General features: G+C 47.2%; 1 pseudogene; it reads left to right on the forward strand.

The window, feature by feature from the left end:
* Positions 1-1,679: 1,679 nt before the first annotated feature.
* Positions 1,680-6,169, forward strand: LOC126949894 (zinc finger protein 532-like; annotated as a pseudogene).
* Positions 6,170-18,474: the final 12,305 nt, after the last annotated feature.

Here is an 18,474-nt window from a genome sequence, read left to right on the forward strand (position 1 = left end):
CCATCATTTTACAAACAAAGATTCAATGTGTTAAATTCTCTGATTCATTAAGAGCTCCTTTAGCTCTGCAAACCCTGCGAACTAGGCTGCCGGCAAGCTGTTTGTTAGAACAACAGGTCTGTAAGGCATGTCCTAATCTCTAATTAGGGCCTCAGCCAGCAAGAATGTTCTCAGTTTCTGGAGAACATTATCTCAGCTTGGGTGCCTGGGGCATAAACAGGACCTGCCGCTACATTGGTTGTTGTCCTCGTACCTACAGGAGGGAACTCAGAAAATAAAAGGCATTTAGCTCCCAAGCAGAAACCAACCGACCAACCCAAGGAGTAGGAGTCAGCTGATTTTTCCATACCAGGAGTGAACACTGGCTTCCCATGGTCATGAGGAATATAAAATTATGGTTCTTTTAGACCAAAATGAGTTTACTGGAGTTAGGCACCCCTACGTGGGTGCGGCCTGAACACAACACCTCTACGTGACCAGCAATAGCAGTAACAGCCCCCTCAGCACAGTATGGGCTCTTGCTGTTCACAGGGTCTGCTTGGATGCCCCTGACCTTATTTCCTTTGTACTTCTTAGTGTGGGGAGGAGTTACCAGGCTTCTTGGAACTTGGGAAGAGAAGTAACCAAGGCGGTGAGCTGAAAAAATAATTATATTTTCAGAAAAGCAATTATTCCTGCCAGACATTCTGATAAGTCTCCTGAAACGCATACAGGTTTTATTACAACAATTATTTTATTGTCTTGTTTTCTGAGAGGCTGCCTCAAAATCTTCCAAAGACCAAGAAGGGAACTAACAACTTTGTTGTGAACTTCTATTAGTGTGCAGGGGCACAGCTGGGGTGGAAGTGGTGAGGGAAATATGTTTATTATTTTTTGAAGTAGGCAGTTTACACCATGGAGAAGATACCAGTTGAGCCCAGTTCTTTCCTTCCCGAAGCATTTCTATAGAAAGCTGTGTTGTGCTGTTGATCAAGAGGAGATACGCAGCTCTCAGGGCCTCCTCACCTCAGAAAAGTCCCCGTGGGGATTGTGGCCACATGGAGGAGAGAATAAATTCAATATTCATGAGGCAGTCACTCACTTGAGCCAGCATGCTTTAGGGCTCCTTGTTACCCAGCAGAGGGAGGAAAAGGCAGCTCAGCCTCTGAGCCCCACACCTGTCACTGGGCTCTGCCCCGACATCCTCTAGAGAACGCATGCACTGAAGAAAGGCTCTGTCACCAAAAAGAGTCAGACTCTGTAAAATATTTGAAGGGATTTATTCTGAGCCAAATATGAGTGGCCATGGCCCATGACACAGCCCCCAGGAGGTCCTGAGAACATGTGCCCGAGGCGGTCGGGGTACAGCTTGGTTTTATAGATTTTAGGGAGGCAGGAGACATCAGTCAAATACATTTAAGAAATGCATTGGTTTGGGAGGCAGCGGCGAGGCCGCTCCACCGCACACGCACACACAGACCCCGGCAGTGGGGTCGCAGATGACAGGCCTGTCACATGGAAGCCCCCGCCGCCGCCGCCGCCGCCGCCGCCGCCACCACCGCTCCGTCGACAGCAGCAGTAGCCACAGCAGCAGCCCTGGGCAGCGCTACACTGAACAAAGGCCATCCCAGCTGCGGCCCAAACGCCCAGGCTTGACTGCCGTGAAGGCCAGCCCCGAGAAGGGGGTATGTTCTGTTTTGTGCTTTTTCTTTTAGAAGCTACTAAAGGGTGTCGGGGATGCTTCTGACTATTATGAAGGCCAAAAGGCCTGTTGACTGGGGCTGCTTTTAACCCTTTCCCGTTTGCTGATAATGCAGCTGTGTGACAGTAATCTAAGCTCTTTCCAAAAGGTCAAGTTTCACAAGAACATCTCCTCAAATTCATGACCATGGGGGATAGGAAGACCCCAGACTTTGATGACCCCCTGGCAGCATTTGACATCCCAGATATGGCTGATCCTAAAGCAGCTATTGAGAATGGACGCGATGACCACGAAAGCCACATGAAGCAGAATGCTCACGGAGAGGATGACTCCCACACACCATCGTCTTCCAACGTGGATGTCAGCATGATCTTCAAGAATGTTAGGAATGTCGGCTCCTCGGAGGGCGGGAGAAAGACGGTTACAACCACCAGCAATGGCCGACATAATGGGTTTCTCACAGCGTCCTCTCTTTACAGTTACGGTAAAGATGGAGCGAAGTCCTTGAAAGGAGACATGCCTGCCTCCCAGGTGACTCTGAAAGACGCGACGTTCAGCCAGTTTAGCCCGATCTCCAGTGCTGAAGAGTTTGATGACGATGAGAAGATGGAGGTGGATGAACCCCCTGACAAGGAGGACGTGCGATCAAGCTTCAGGCCGAAGGTGTTGACGGGGTCGGCTCCCCAGCAGGACTGCAATAAGCTGAAGGCACTCGGAGGGGAAAACTCCAGCAAAACTGGACTCTCTACGTCAGGCAATATAGAGAAAAACAAAATTGTTAAGAGAGAAGCCAAAGCCAATTCTATAAACCTGAGTGTTTATGAACCTTTTAAAGTCAGAAAAGCAGAGGATAAGTTGAAGGAAAACTCTGACAAGGTGCTGGAAAACAGAGTCCTGGATGGGAAGCCGAGCTCCGAGAAGAAGGACACCGGCCTCCACGGCATTGAGCCACAAAGACAAAGTCATCCTCCAAGCTCTCATCCTGTATTGCTGCTATCGCGGCTCTCAGTGCTAAAAAGGCGGCTTCAGACTCTTGCAAAGAACCAGTGGCCAATTCCAGGGGATCTTCCCCATTACCAAAAGAAGTAAACGACAGTCCGAGAGCCGCCAACAAGTCTCCTGAATCCCAGAATCTCATCGACGGGACCAAAAAACCATCCCCAAAGCCACCGAATAGTCCCAGAAGCATCTCAAGGGAGAAAAGCAGCAAGGGCTCCCCGTCCTCTCCCACAGGGTCCACATCAGCAATCCCCAAAGTCCGCATAAAAACCATTAAGACATCTTCTGCAGAAATCAAGAGAACAGTGACCAGGGTATTGCCAGAAGTGGATCTTGACTCTGGGAAGAAACCTTCCGAGCAGACAGCATCCGTGATGGCCTCTGTGACATCCCTTCTGTCATCTCCAGCATCAGCCGCCATCCTTTCCTCTCTCCCCAAGGCACCTCCTCAGTCCGTGGTCATGACCAATGCAGTTTCCCCTGCAGAGCTCACCCCCAAAACAGGTCACAATCAAGCCTGTGGCTACTACTTTCCTCCCAGTGTCTTCTGTGAAGACAGCAGGATCCCAAGTCATTAATTTGAAGCTTACTAACAACACCACGTTGAAAGCCACACCCATATCTGCTGCCTCTGTCCAGAGTGCCATCAGTGCCATCATTAAAGCCAACAATGCCATCCAGCAGCAAATTGTCGTGGTGCCAGCATCCAGCCTGGCCAACGCCAAACTCCTGCCAAAGACTGTGCACCTTGCCAACCTTAACCTTTTGCCTCAGGGTGCCCAGGCCACCTCTGAACTCTGCCAAGTGCTAACCAAACCTCAGCAACGAATAAAACAGGTAACAATCAATGCAGCAGCCTCGAAAACCCCTCCCCAAAAGATGTCTCAAGTCCAGGTGGTGTCGTCCTTGCAGAATTCTGTGGTGGAAGCTTTCAACAAGGTGCCAAGCAGTGTCAATCCAGTCCCTGTTTACATCCCAAACCTCAGTCCTCCTGCCAATGCAGGGATCACGTTACCGATGCATGGGTACAGGTGCTTGGAGTGTGGGGACTCCTGTGCACAGCACTTTGGGAGACCAAGGCAGGTGGATCATGAGGTCAGGAGATTGAGATCATCCTGGTTAACATGGTGAAACCCGTCTCTACTAAAAAAAAAAATATATATATATATATATATATACAAAAAATTAGCCGGGCGTGATGGTAGGCTCCTGTAGTCCCAGCTACTCGGGAGGCTGAGGCAGGAGAATGGCGTGAACCCGGGAGGCGGAGCTTGCAGTGAACCGAGATCCCGCCACTGCACTCCAGCCCAGGTGACAAGGCAAGACTCTGTCTCAAAAAAAAAGAAAAGAAAAGAAAAGAGTCTGACCCAGAGCTGCGACAGATGGATCGTGTGCATCAAAGTAATGTGCAACCATTGTACAAACAACCTCATTTTTTACAACAAATGCAGCCTCCTTTCCTATGCCCGTGGGCATAAGGAGAAAGGGGTGGTAATGCAGTGCTCTCACTTAATTTTAAAGCCAGTCCCAGCAGATCAAATGACAGTTTCTCCATCAAGCAATACTTCCACTTCAACTTCCACTCTTCAGAGCCATGTGGGAGCCGGCACACACACTGTCGCAAAAATTCAGTCTGGCATAACTGGGACAGTCATATTGGCTCCTTCAAGCACTCCCATCATCGCAGCCATGCCCCTAGATGAAGACCCCTCCAAACTGTGTGACATAGTCTAAAACGTTTGGAGTGTAATGAAGTCTTCCCGGACGAGACGCCACTGGCTACACATTTCCAGCAGGCTGCAGATACGAGTGGACAAAAGACTTGCACCATCTGCCAGATGCTGCTTCCTAACCGGTGCAGTTATGCATCACACCGAAGAATCCATCAGCACAAATCTCCCTACACTTGCCCTGAGTGCGGGGCCATCGGCAGGTCTGTGCACTTCCAGACTCACGTCACCAAGAACTGTCTGCACTACACGAGAAGCGTTGGTTTTCGATGTGTGCATTGCAATGTTGTGTACTCTGATGGGGCTGCTCTGAAGTCTCACATTCAAGGTTCTCATTGTGAAGTCTTCAATAAGTGTCATATTTGTCCAATGGCATTTAAGTCTGCCCCAAGCACACATTCCCACACCTACACACAGCATCCTGGCATCAAGATAGAAGAACCAAAAATAATATGTAAGTGTTCCATGTGCGACACCGTGTTCACCCTGCAAACCTTGCTGTATCACCACTTTTACCAACACATTGAAAACCAGGAGGTGTCTGTTTTCAAGTGTCCAGACTGTTCTCTTTTATATGCACAGAAGCAACTTATGATGGACCATATCAAGTCTGTGCACGGAACATTGAAAAGTATTGAAGGGCCTCCAAACTTGGGTATAAACTTGCCTTTGAGCATTAAGCCTGCAACTCAAAATTCAGCAAATCAGAATAAAGAAGACACCAAATCCATGTATGGGAAAGAGAAATTGGAAAAGAAATCTCCATCTCCTGTGAAAAAAAACCAATGGAAACCAAGAAAGTGTCCAGGCCTGGGTGGACGTGTTGGGAGTGTGACCGCCTGTTCATGCAGAGAGATGTGTACATATCCCACGCAAGGAAGGAGCACGGGAAGCAAGTGAAGAAACACCCCTGCCGCCAGTGTGACAAGCCTTTCAGCTCGTCCCACAGCCTGCGCCGGCACAACCGGATCAAACACAGAGTCATCAGGAAAGTGTACGCCTGCTCACACTGCCCGGACTCCAGAAGTACCTTTACCAAATGATTGATGTTGGAGAAGCATGTCCAGCTGGTGCACGGCATTAAGGACCCTGCCATGAAAGAAATGACACGCCACCAAGGAGGAGGAAGCAGAAATAAAAGAAGACACCAAGGTCCCCAGTCCTAAGCGGAAGTTGGAAGAACCAGTTCTGGAGTTCAGGCCTCCCCGAGGAGCCATCACTCAACCACTGAAAAAGCTGAAAATCAATGTTTTGCAGGTTCACAGGTGTGTCGTGTGTGGCTTCACCACCGAAAACCTGCTGCAGTTCCACGAACACATCCCTCAGCACAAATCCGATGGTTCTTCCTACCAGTGCCGGGAGTGTGGCCTCTGCTACACGTCTCACGTCTCCCTGTCCAGGCACCTCTTCATCGTACACAAGTTAAAGGAACCTCAGCCAGTGTCCAAGCAGAATGGGGCTGGGGACAATAACCAACAGGAGAACAAACCCAGCCACGAGGATGAATCCCCCAATGGCGCCGTGTCAGACAGAAATGCAAAGTGTGCACAAAAACTTTTGAAACTGAAGCTGCCTTAAATACTCACATGTGAACACACGCATGTGAGTATTTTTTGGATTCATCAAATCCAAAAGGATGAGCTCAGCCGAGAAACAGCCACAGATGCTCCATGAGGAAAATCCCTGTCCACATTGGAATAAAAAAGACATTTTTGTTACAAAAAGTTTGCAGTATAATAGAGTTAACAGTACTGTGTAGGCTGTTGCAATATATTCTCTTTCAACATACCTTCCTTCTTCACCTCATCGTATATATCCTCAATAAGTATTAATTTAAACAGTATTTGAGTTTCAAAGAGTTTGTATATATTTAAATGAATAACTTTTTATACTCTTTGCTACACGTTTGTGTCAGTATTTAGTGGAAAACGATTTTAGTTGTTTTGGGTTAGAATTTTTCTTTTGGTACTGTTTCTTTAAAACAGAGTTCTTAGTAACAGAGGCAGTTCTGAATTCAAATAAACCATTTTGTATGTTTGGATTTTGAATGGGTTAACTAAAGACAGGCTAAAATAATGCCTTTTTTAAGTGTTTTCAATTTTTAGAATTCACTACATAAATCGTAAGTAATTGTGGGTCTCAGAAACACTAGGAACTTTTAAGTGTCTTAGCACTTCCTGGATATGCCTGCCCTGAGGGAGTGAGTTTGAGACAACGGCACTCCAGTGTGGGTGCAGCTTTGCCTTCAGGCCACGCCAAAGGGTGTTTAAAGCAGCCTTGCAGGTCGCTCCTTTCCCAGTCGTGGATAAAAACTGAAGCCAGGAATCTACTAAGGAATGCTGATTTCCTCAATTCCATTTTGAGGAATGGGGAAGGCTATTCTAAAGGAAAAAAACATGAGGCTGGTTTTCTGGGCAGATCTGCAAGGCTGGCTTTAAGAGCGCAAGGCGGGAAAGTAACGAAATGGCTGGACTACTAAGTTACAAATACGTAGTTAGACCAATAGATTTATATAGTCAGGTTTTTGTCATGCCATTTATTAACTATTACAGAAACGCAACTAAGAACATCAAGTATTTCTCTGGCTCTTGACAGAAAAAATACAATCAGTTGACTTAACCCTTTGCTGTCAAAAGAGTTGGCGTTTCCCGTTCGGTGTGCGGCTGCCAAACGTTGTGTGTCACGCGCGTCCGTGTGAGGAGACCAGCAAACAGACTTTGTGTGAGCAGCAAGGCTGTTGGTTTCACCTGGGTGCAGGCGGGCTGAGTCCGAAAAGAGAGTCAGCAAAGGGTGGTGGGATTATCATTAGTTCTTTCAGGTTTGGGATAGGCGAACAAAGTACCTTCTCAAGGGCGGGGAGAGAATATTACAAAGTACCTTCTTAAAGGCGGGGGAGAATATATCGTATCAGTTAGGGTGGGGCAGGAACAAATCACGATGGTGGAATGTCGTCAGTTAAGGCTATTTTCACTTCTTTTGTGGATCTTCAGTTGCTTCAGGTCGTCTGGATGTGTACATGCAGGTCACAGGGGATATGATGGCTTAGCTTGGGCTCAGAGGCCTGACATTCTGGTACTTGTCTTTTGGGAGGCACAACGTCAACCACCGACTTATCGGTGCAGCCGCCTGTGTGTTGCAATTGGCGGTTCCCTTAAGCACTGAGCCACCCGGGTTTAGTTCAGCCATTTCAAGAAGTATATTTAATGTCCGTAGTTCTGCTCTATTAAAATGCAGCAGAGGTACTCTTCGGTCCCTTCCGTTTACAGTCCTCTGAGACAGTTCTATTTTTTGGTTTTGTTTTGTGTTTTATTTCGCATTTTATATTTTGTATTTATCCCTGAACATGTTTTGTACTTTTTTTTTAAGAAAAGGAATTATTTTGTGTATATATAGAGACTTGCATGATATACTGTAGTCAACGTTCGGTTCCTCGAAAGGTCTTGCTGCTGTCAGGTGTTATACACTCCATCCATCATAACTATATGAAACACATTTCATATGTAAATAAATGTGGGACATTTGGCAAAAAAAAAGAAAAGAAAAGAAAAGAAATACATTGGTTTGGTTCAGAAAGGCAAGCCAACTCAAAGCAGTGGGGAGCTTCCAGGCTATAGGTAAATTTAATTATTTTCTGGTTGACAATTGGTTGAGTTTATCTGAAGACCTGGGATCCATGGAAAGGAATGTTCAGGTTAAGATAAAGGATTGTGGAGACCAAGTTGTATTGTGCAGACGAATCTTTCAGATAGAAGACTTCAGAGAGAGCAGATTGTAAAATGTTTCTTATTGAACCTAAAAGGGTACCTGTCTCTTAGTTGATTATCTCCAGGATCCGGAAAGAAAGGAGGGAAAACAAAGGGGGAAGGGGATTCTCTACAGAATGTGGATTTTTCCCGCAAGAGAATTTGCAGGGCAATTTTAAGATATGGCAGAGAAACATGTTTTGTGGCAAAACTTTTTGATTTTTTTCCTTTGTTATGCCAGAGTCAGATTGGAAAGTAAGTCACGATACACAGGATTAAATAAAACCCATCTGATGAGAACGTACGGTTTGTAGCGCATGACTCCCCAGACCCGTTAGAATTTGGGCAAGATAAAAAAATCAGAGCTTAGTCCTCGGGTTTCATGGCTCAATGAGTTTGAAAGCAGCCCACCTGGGATATTAGTCTTCAGTCTAGTAAGTACACACTGAAATCACCCCAGGAAGAGAAGCTGGCTTCCCTGTGAATGGAGAGCCCCTTAGTTGATTGTCCCTTCACATTCGACTCAGCCTGGACTTCAGGAAAACTCTGGGCTGGGGGCTGTGAGTGGAATTCCTACACACATGCTTCACCTCCTGCCCTCTTCAAGTCCACTAATAGTTGACTTTGGGTGAAACTGCAGGGGATGTTTTAAAAACGGCTTTTATTTCTATTTGTATAAACAAGCAGAAGTCAGGCTCCTATTGCCAATCCAAGCCTTTTTGGGAAGTTTTCCTCCAGCCCCAAGTCTTCGTGTGTCCTCCAAGGTCAGAGTCACCATTCTTTGGAGCAGCCCCAGAGGAGTGAAGTCTCCGCCTACCTGGTCTTCTTCCCCCCGAGGGATAAACCTGGGCCCAGCACCCAGCTGCTGTCAGGGCAGAGTGATTATAAGCCAAGGAGAGGAGGGTCCCTGTAACACTGCATGACCATGCCTTCGTGGGTGGGGGGCCTCTGGCCCTGCCCATCACACACAGTTGCTGGGAACGCTTTGGCCAGCATTTCCTCCCGCAGTGAATTACCTTGTCGATTTCCAAATTCAATCAGTCAGCCTTCAGGCTGACTGGTCTATGTGCCCACTAAGCCACATGTTAAGTCCCATGTTCTCACTGCGGACGCTTACCAATACAACTTTGAAACTCTGAAGTGCTTCCCAGAAGCAGTGCCAGGAGGAGACACCAATCCTAGGTGGGTTTGTTTGTCCTGAGGCTAAGCTGTCCTCTCTACCCATGTTGTAGTCAGGGAGGTCCTGGCGTCAGTGAGGTTGGTGCCCTGCCCCATGTCCTCTCAGCCACCTTGAGTCCACCCCATGCTATAGCGGACAGTCCACATGCACACTAGAAGCTTCCCTGTCTACGTCCTGCCTCTGTCTGTGGCTCTGCCTATTTTTATCACACCGGGGTGAGGTGGGGTGGGGGACAGTTTACTTAGCCTGGCCTGGAAGTGACAAGGATTAAATGCCCTTAAGGGTACAGAGTTATGGATAAATAGCCCGTATTCCATGTTTCTTGGCAGGTCAGTTCTGAGCCATATTCTACACAGTTCCTCAGAGGGTCCCCAGGGAGACACCCAGCTGCTCGCACGGGCAACGTGCTCCTGAGTGCACCCTGTAATAGGTCTGCCTCCCTCCCTCAATCTTCCTTCCTGGGATCGCTTCCCAAAAACACATAGAGGCCAGGTGCTGTGGCTCATGCCTGTAATCCCAGCACTTTGAGAGGTTGAGGCAGGCGGATCTCCTGAGGTCAGGAGTTCAAAACCAGTCTGTCCAACATGGCAAAACCCTGTCTCTACTAAAAATACAAAAAATTAGCTGGGCTTGGTGGCACATGCCTATAGTCCCAGCTACTTGGGAGGCTGAGGCAGGAGAATCACTTGAACCTGGGAGGTGGAGGTTGCAGTGAGTTGAGATTGCACCACTGCACTCCAGCCTGGGCAACAGAGCAAGACTCCATATCAAAAAAAAAAAAAAAAAAAAGAAGCGTATGGCAGCCAAGCCCTTGTCTCAGGGTCTGAGACAAAGACGATTATCAAGCCAAGCATAGCAATCACATTTCTTTGACGGTGATTGGCTTAGTAATGGCCATGTGACCCCATCCGGCCAGTCAGGGGAAGTCGGCTGACCGGTGGGAAGAGAACTGGGGAGAGTTTTCTCACTTCTGAAAGAGATTGTCCCTCTTTTCTTCTTCGAGTCGCTGTTGAGGGGACTCCAGCGATGCTGCAGCCCCCTTGGCACCTCAAAGGGAAGCAGTGTCGGATTCAGCAGAGGCGGAGAATGTGTGAAAGAACAAAGCTCTCTGGGCATTCCAGGCTTCGTGAAGAACAGAGGCTTCCTAACTCCAGTGTGTGGAAGACAGCAGAACTCCCACTACTTCAAAACCCCAGAGGCCGCTGCGACTCAGCCTCAGAGAAGGGAAAGGTTTAGTTTGAAGAAGGGACGGAGGTGGAGGGGATGCGGAAGGCTTGGTCAATTTGTGTACAGTTCAATTACATCTGGACTGGAAGCCAGCACTCCTGGAGGATCCGAGCTTGGGCTGTGACTTTTCACAATGACCGAAAACATGTCTTACAAACCTTGATGTCCTCATGACTGAAGATGACATTTGAATGGGTAAAATGAGGCAGGCAGAATCATGGCCTCCCAAAGATGTCCAGGACCTAATCTCCAGAATTCGGGATTGTGTTACAGGTGAAGGGGAATGGAGGTTGCCAATATGCACATAGGGAGACAATCGTGGGTTATCTGGATGGGCCCAATGTAATACATGGATCCTTACAAGTGGGGCAGGACACAGTGACTTATGCTGTCATGCTAGCACTTTGGGAGGCCGAGGCAGGTGAATTGCTTGAGTTCAGGAGTTGGGAGGCCGAGGCAGGTGAATTGCTTGAGCTCAGGAGTTCGAGACCAGCCTGGGCAATATGGTGAAACCCATGTCTACAAAAAAATACAAAAATTAGCTGAGCATGGTGGTGCATGCCTCTAGTCCCAGCTACTGGGGAGGCTGAGGTAGGAGGATTGCCTGAGCCTGGGAAGTCAAGACTACAATGAGCCATGATTGTGTCACTGCACTCCAGCTGGGGCAACAGAGTGAGATTCTGTCTCAGAAACAAACAAACAGTGGACGAGGGAGGAGATGAGAGCTACACAGGGTGTGACTGTGGACAAAGGCAGAGGGAGGCAGCGCTACTGGCTTGGAAGACGGAGGAAGGGCACCAGTCAAGGAATGTGGGCAGCCTCTAGACCTAAAAATGTCATGGGGACAGATTCTCCCCTAGAGCCTCCAGAAAGGCCTGCAGCCCTGCAGAAACCTCCATTTTAATCTAATGAGGCCTGTGTTGGCCTCCAGAACTGTCAGGTAATCCAGGTGTGTTTTAAAGCCACCAAGTTTATTGCAATTTGTTATGGCAGCCATAGGAAGCTAACACAGCACTCATGTATTTTTGTCATATGGAGGATACCAGAAAAACTGTCCGTGGGACGGACTAGATCCAAAACATATCACATATGTCTCGAGTCCTCTGCTGCAGACTGAGTGGTGGGCCTGCCAAAGTTTTATTTTGTTCACTAGGTTGTGGAGTTAGCCTCTTGTGTTAGCATAAACACAAGCTCTGAATAACTGTAAGGCTGGGCGGCTTCCTTCCTTGCTTCCCCTTGACTAGAAGGTGGTTCCCTCCTTCAGGGAGGGAGTCATGTTTCTGATCCATGCTTTTTTCTCAAAGAGGGGACTGATTGTACTCTGTTTTCATGGATGGAACAAACTGAACCATGATTCTCATGTCTGAGGCCCACTTTACCTCTCAAATTTGCATTCAGAGATCCTATATTTTCCCCACTTTTTAAGTGAAAGTTTGCATGTTGATATTTGCAGTCAAAAGCATTGTTTAGTGAAGTGGCAGCTTTCATAATTCCTGATTCACAGTAGAACTCCAGATTTCTCATGTAATGATTTGTTTTCCTTTTAAAAACACATAAAAGGATTTTTTGCATGAATTCTACTTCCTTTGCCATCAATGTTTATGAAGCTACAGTAGGGTAGGCCCTATAGGAAACGTGATTTGTCACATAGAGAAAACCAAGAACACGTCCTGCATGGGCAGCAGAAGTGGAATTACACAGGGGCCCTCCAGATAGCGCTTCCATCAGGAACTCAGCTGAGCAGAGAGCTTTCATAAGGGTCTCATATTTACCTATTCCTAATGGGCGTTTGATGCCTCAGTCAGCACCCAGGTTCCATAGCAGCCCAACCCCTCGCGGTGGTAGATGCAGCCGCAGAACCTGCTTCAAGAGAGGACTGACTGCCCACTGCAAGGGATGCAGGCAGCAGGCAGCCTGCACTGTCAGGAATCCCAGGGTCTTCCCAGCTGCAAGGTCCTCAGCCTCCAAGGTCATGGCTATCCCTGGGTAGCCTCTATTTGCTGACTAGGTCAGCTGGGGGGGACAATGGCTGAGCCATATTGACCCAACACTGCACACTTTCAAAGGGGCAGCTGCCATCCTTTCATGCAAAACTGACGCTAGGGGCATGCTGGTTGTGTCTTCAAACATACCCTCCCCTCATGACCAGCAAGGACTGCTGGGCAATGCCCTTGCCAGAGACCAAGTCCAAGTTGACCCACCCATCAACATTGGCATAATGGGTACATTAGCTCGAGAGTAACAAGGATTCGTGCATCAGATGTTCAGCTTTCATAAGAGCTCAGTAGAAGGCTAATGGCTGCCCCCCTTTTAAAGAGGGGTGCACTTAGTAGCTATGTCAGGAAATCAATGAATCCAAAGTGTCAATGTGTGCCTCTGAGTGGAGACTGCCTCCCTTCCCCAGAGAATTCGATCAGCAAGACCAGCAGTCAAGCAACTCGTATCTCACTAAAGAGGACATTAGAGTTGTGCAGACCCAAAGGTACGGAGGGGTGCCACAGCTCACTGGACAGCTTCCTATGCCACTCACTGGATTGGACCCCACTTAGAGGTGCTGGTTTATGAGTTAGACGATATAAAGAACCAAGTAGAATGCCCAAGAGGGCATATTTCTGTCTCCAGTTCAAAGAATCCCCCTACAGAGCACTGGGCTTCCTTTTTGGAGGTGGGTGTGAGAGGCACAGAAGTTTTTCTTAAGGGCTAGAAGGCTCAAAAAGCAGTGTATATACACACACAGTCCTGGGAAACTTCATGTGTCGGTAAGTATCAGCCACCCCTGTTGATAGAGGCATGATAACATCACAACTGGGTTCTTTTAGAAGGAGCTACTGTCTCTTGACCTGCAGGGCAGTATCTGTACAGTGGGAAGTATGGACATGAGAGGGCAGGGAGGCTTCTGCTGGATCTTAATGTATGCCCCAGCCCCCAGGGGCAAGTGGCAGTGCAGCTTGTCCCACTTGCAGCCTTCCACCTGGAGCTCCTCCCCAGCTGGGAGGATCCCCTCTGGCACTGTAGGGATTGGGATGTTCAAGCATGTACCGCATTAATTATTTCCTCTTCCTCCTTCTCCTCCTCCTCCTTCTTTTTCTTCTTCTTCTTCCTTGAGACAAGGTCTCACTCTGTTGCCCAGGCTGGTGTGCAGTGGCACCATCAAGGCTCACCGTAGCCTTGACCTCGTGGGCTCAAGCAATCCTCTGACTCTAGCCTTCCGAGGAGCTGGGACTATAGGCACACACCACCACACCCACCTAATTTCTGTGGGTTTTTTGGGTTTTGGGGTTTTTTTATAGACAGGGTTTTGTCACATTGCCCAGCCTGGTCTGGAACTCTTGGGCTCAAGCAATCCTCCTACCTTGGCCTTACCATCTCAATTTCTAGATTTGGGTCTAGAAGCAACAAGAGTGGCACTTCAAATTGGCCCAAAAGGTACACTCACAGATCCCTTTAGCTTCCCTTCCTACAGAGGGTTTTGGCCAGGCCCATTTCCTCCTGTGGGAACACAGGCAGAGGAGTTTAACATGCACACTTGGGATGTGTCAACAGTCACAGGGGACCCGGAGCTCAGGGAGAGAAGATGCCAGCCCGTGGGGCTGCTGTGGTGAGTGGGGAGGCTGCTTTTCTTTGGCTTCTCACTCTAGGGTGGGCATCGCCCCATCTCGCATGTCTCTCCCAGTGCAAAGCCAGCGTCTGGCAAGTCCATGAGCTCGGGGTGGGGACCTTCTGACCTCACAGTCACATGTCCTTTGCTTGGGACCTTGAGGCTTGCTGTTCACGGACACAATAGCATCTCTTTCTCCTCCCTCCAGAAGAGACAACAACCCCCGAGCACCATTTGGGCAGCTTATCACAATCCTAGTTCCCACTGCTCAGTCTCAGTCTCCAATAGGCAGGCAGTGGAGGACCCCCTTCAGCCCCAACCTAGCCCATCATTTGTTATCAGATCCCGGGGAATCGTCTCACATCCCCTAACCCATGTCACAATGGCCCTTGTCCCCTCTCTTCAGAAAGTCACGTCTGTATCCTCACTGTATGCACGATATCCTCACCTCCCAAGCTCACTGCCTAAACTATCAGCAACCAGAAAGGGTCTTATACCCCAGGAAGCCAGCCAGGGACCGTTTCTGGATGCTGGTAGAAGACATGAGACTTGTGTGTCACAGACAAAGGACTTTTTTTACTTTTTTTTTTTAAAGAAGAAATCAGTGTGGTATATGGCAAAAGTAATAGCCAGAATTTTCTGTTTCTTTTTCTGCTGTTCTAATACATTCCTAACGTAAACGTACTAGCTTAAAGAGTGAATATCTGGCAGCTCTTATATGTCCCATTAGTAGACTGATGATAATTCTCAGTGTTTTGTGGTATTTAATATAAATCACACTGGCTTATGTTGCACAACAGGGCTTGTCTAATAGTAGAGAGATATTGTCTTAAATGCGTTTTAGGTTTTCTATAATCGTCTTTGAACTATTGCTATGGTTGAATGTGTCTTTCTGTAAACTCAGGTGTTGCCAGTGTGATGGTATTAAGAGGGGATTCTTTGTGAAGGGATTAGGCCATGAGGGCTTCTTCCTTGTAAATAAGACTAAGGCCCTTGTAAGAGAGGCCTTATGCAACGTTCGTCTCAGAAGGCACCATCTTGGAAGCAGAGAGCAGACAGTAAACCCACTGGCGCCTTGATCTTGAATTTCCCAGACTCCAGACTGTGAAAAATAGATTTCTATTCTTTATAAATTAACCAGTCTGTGGTATTTTGTTATAGCAGCACAAACCAAGACAGCTACTAATGTAGCTAATTTATATAAACATTTTACAGTCAAGATTATTTAAATGTATATGTTAGGGTGTGTCTTAAAGCAGGTGTAGTATTTGCTGTTGAGATACATTTGCTTACTTAGTCTTCTATATTCTATTGGGACTCCGGAATTGTAAAGTCCTTGCTGCTCTGTAAAAACGAACATGAGCAGCATGACAAAATAAATAATTTGCATGTGTCCCATCCATAAAGTTGTATCTAATGTATACTATGATATTTTAAATTTGCATTATCTAGAAAAGTTTAAAAGTCATATTAATTTACAGATTAATGTGGATTCAAATGTATAATTTATATGCATTCAGCCAAAAAGGTCAATAAAATGGGTAATAGATTGTTTTAAAGTTCCACGGGAGCAACAGGTGAGCTTGGGTGGATGATGCCCATGCAAGAGGTTGGGTTAGAGGAGAGGATTATTGAGCTTGGAGAATCAACTGCCTTTGTGGCAAGTGGAAGCAAGCCTGCTCCTTGTCCGGGGCCAGTGTTACCTTTTCTCTCAAGGATGTTCACTGCACACGCTACCTTGAGAAATGGCCCAAGTAAAGAGCATAAGAGTTCAAGAAAGAGGAAAGAAAAACTAGAAGTGTCTCAACAGTCAAAGACAGGTTTGTTTCAGAGAATAAACCCGAGAGGGACTTCTAGCCAATCTCGGTCAGGAACATTCTCTCTTACAGACTAAGGATATTTAAGGGTTTTGGAAGATGGGAGCTTATAATAGGTTCTGAATATTTATATATGAGGGATAGTCTATTGCGGGGTTGAAATGTCTCTGGTTGGCATGTTTCTGGCCAGAGAGGGGTTTATCTCAGGGTTAGAATGTTTCTGGTTATGCTGACATTAGCCATTAGGCTAATGTTTGGAGGCTAGATTTAGGCAGCTTTTTAATCAAGGGGGACTTAGAATGGTGGTGTTTGTCCAAGATGGCAGTGCTCCTGCTCTGTCAAAGAGAAGGAAGGGTCTTGCATTCCTGGCATGGTCAGCAAACTTGTGCAGGTGTGCTCAGGGACCATGGCACATTGTGCCCAACAGGCAGTAAAGTACAAGATAAAACTGGCGCAGGAGTGGCTAAGAGGATAGTGGAGGAACAGGGGCCTGTAGAGGAGGCTCCTGCAGGTGGCCTGCAGGTTGGGGGAGAGGTTGTGCCACCACCACGAGGCAAGATGGCAGCCTCTGACTCTCAGGATGGAGAAGGAAGATACCCAACCCCTGGCTCCCTGGTGAGCACACTGAAAAGGTGGCCAAGACAGGAGCAACCCCAGGCCAGGATGCTGTGCTCCAGGGGAAGCACTCTGATGGCTCCAAATACCACTCACGGAACTAGATACCATGTTTTGGGTTAAGTTTCATTCTGTGCCTATAGTCCATGTGCAAACTTGCTATAGAGGAAGCCTACCTGGTTCAATGTAGTAAATGTTGTCAAATTGGCACTGATCTCAACCCCACCCCCACATCGGCAGAAGTTTCAAGATCACCAGGTGGCATAATAACAACATATGAATGTGCTCCCGGGATCTTAGACTCATCTTTCAGAATGTGGTCACCATGGTCTTGTAATTGAACTGAAGTTATTTGAAGTCACAATACTTCAGATAGCTCTCGTATTCCCACAGAACCATAACTACTCACATCATTAAAAGCAGTGGGGGATGGGAGAAGAAAGTCCCTGGAGTTGGGGTAGGAGTGTGGGGACTGCATGCTTGCACATAGTAGCAGCCAGACGGCACTGAGGCCTCAGGAGCCTCAGTCCTCTCCAAACCGCTCGGTGGAGGAACACTGCTCAGAACACCACAGTTCCCTAATGCAAAGAGCAGCGAACCTCAGGAGGACAGAGCTAACACCTTCCCCAATTCACAAAACAATGACTGTTTGCCTTTTGACGATATGAAAGGATGCAGGATTTAACAGAAGGGCACCCGCTACCTCTATTAATTTCCTATGGCTGCTGTGATAAACTACCACAAACAGGGCACAGAAATTGATTATCTTCCAGCTACAGAGAGTTTGCGTCTCTGACTTTTTAGGGCTAAACAACAATTTCTACAGTGGGCTTTTGGAGCAAGAAGCCTTGCAGAGAGCCTGGAGTCCGTCTTATACTGTTGTGGTCCTGGGAAAGCCTGAACCAGTGTACAATTATATAATGCTCCCTAAAGCTGTAAAGGAAAATCTCAATGACACTAACCCCGTCAGGAAAGTTCTGGGTATAGCAAACCAATCTCTGAGGGAAAAGAGACAGGGTCTCACTCTGTCACCCAGGCTGGAGTGCAGTAGTGACATCACAACTCGCTGCAGCCTCCATCTCCTGGGCTCAAGCAATCCTCCTACCTCAGCCTCCGGAGTAGCTGGGACTGCAGGCGAAAGGAGAAAACTTCCTCTAGAAATAGGTCCTATGTTGACAGCTGCCCATGATGGGGGACTTCATTGGCTCTCCGGCTTTTCTAAGCAAGGCTGGCCAGGGTGGCACCCGGTTGGGGATTCATTCGGTCTTAGATTCCATTTCTTCTTCTGCTCCTACCAGGAAAGATTCAAGGTAAGAGAACCCAGTATGAGGTGGAAACCTATGTTCATTAAGAAGGCTTTGTTCTTGGAAATAAATGCTTGCTGGAGGATTTGATCTGAACGCTGCGGTTAGAACTCTCTGTTCTCCTAAACCACAAGACATATGAGTAGCCTGACTGCAAGATAAGCTGGGTTAGGGAGTGATAAAGAATGAGGGTATTAAAACATAATAAAAGACAGCCCTGCTTCTTGGATAAGATGATCCAAAAGATTACAGTTTGATTTAGGCATTGAGGCATTTAATATAATCCAATAAATATGCCAACAATGTTGTATCTGGAGCTAGACAAGTTGATGATGTTTAATTGGAAAATATTATTTAACAATATTAGAAAAGCCATGCCGTGAAGAACATGAGAATAATAACATGATATGGAGATGTTTAATTTTGTGTGTCAACCTGACTGGACCACAGGATGCCTACATATCAGGTTAGGCATTATTCTGGATGTGTCTGTGAAGATGTTTTCAGATGAAATTAACATTTAAATGTGTAGATACATGAAGCAGGTCACCCTCCCCAGTGTGAGTGGGTCTCAACCAGC

This window comes from Macaca thibetana, chromosome 3, assembly GCF_024542745.1.
Source record: "Macaca thibetana thibetana isolate TM-01 chromosome 3, ASM2454274v1, whole genome shotgun sequence".
NCBI classification, from domain to species: domain Eukaryota; kingdom Metazoa; phylum Chordata; class Mammalia; order Primates; family Cercopithecidae; genus Macaca; species Macaca thibetana.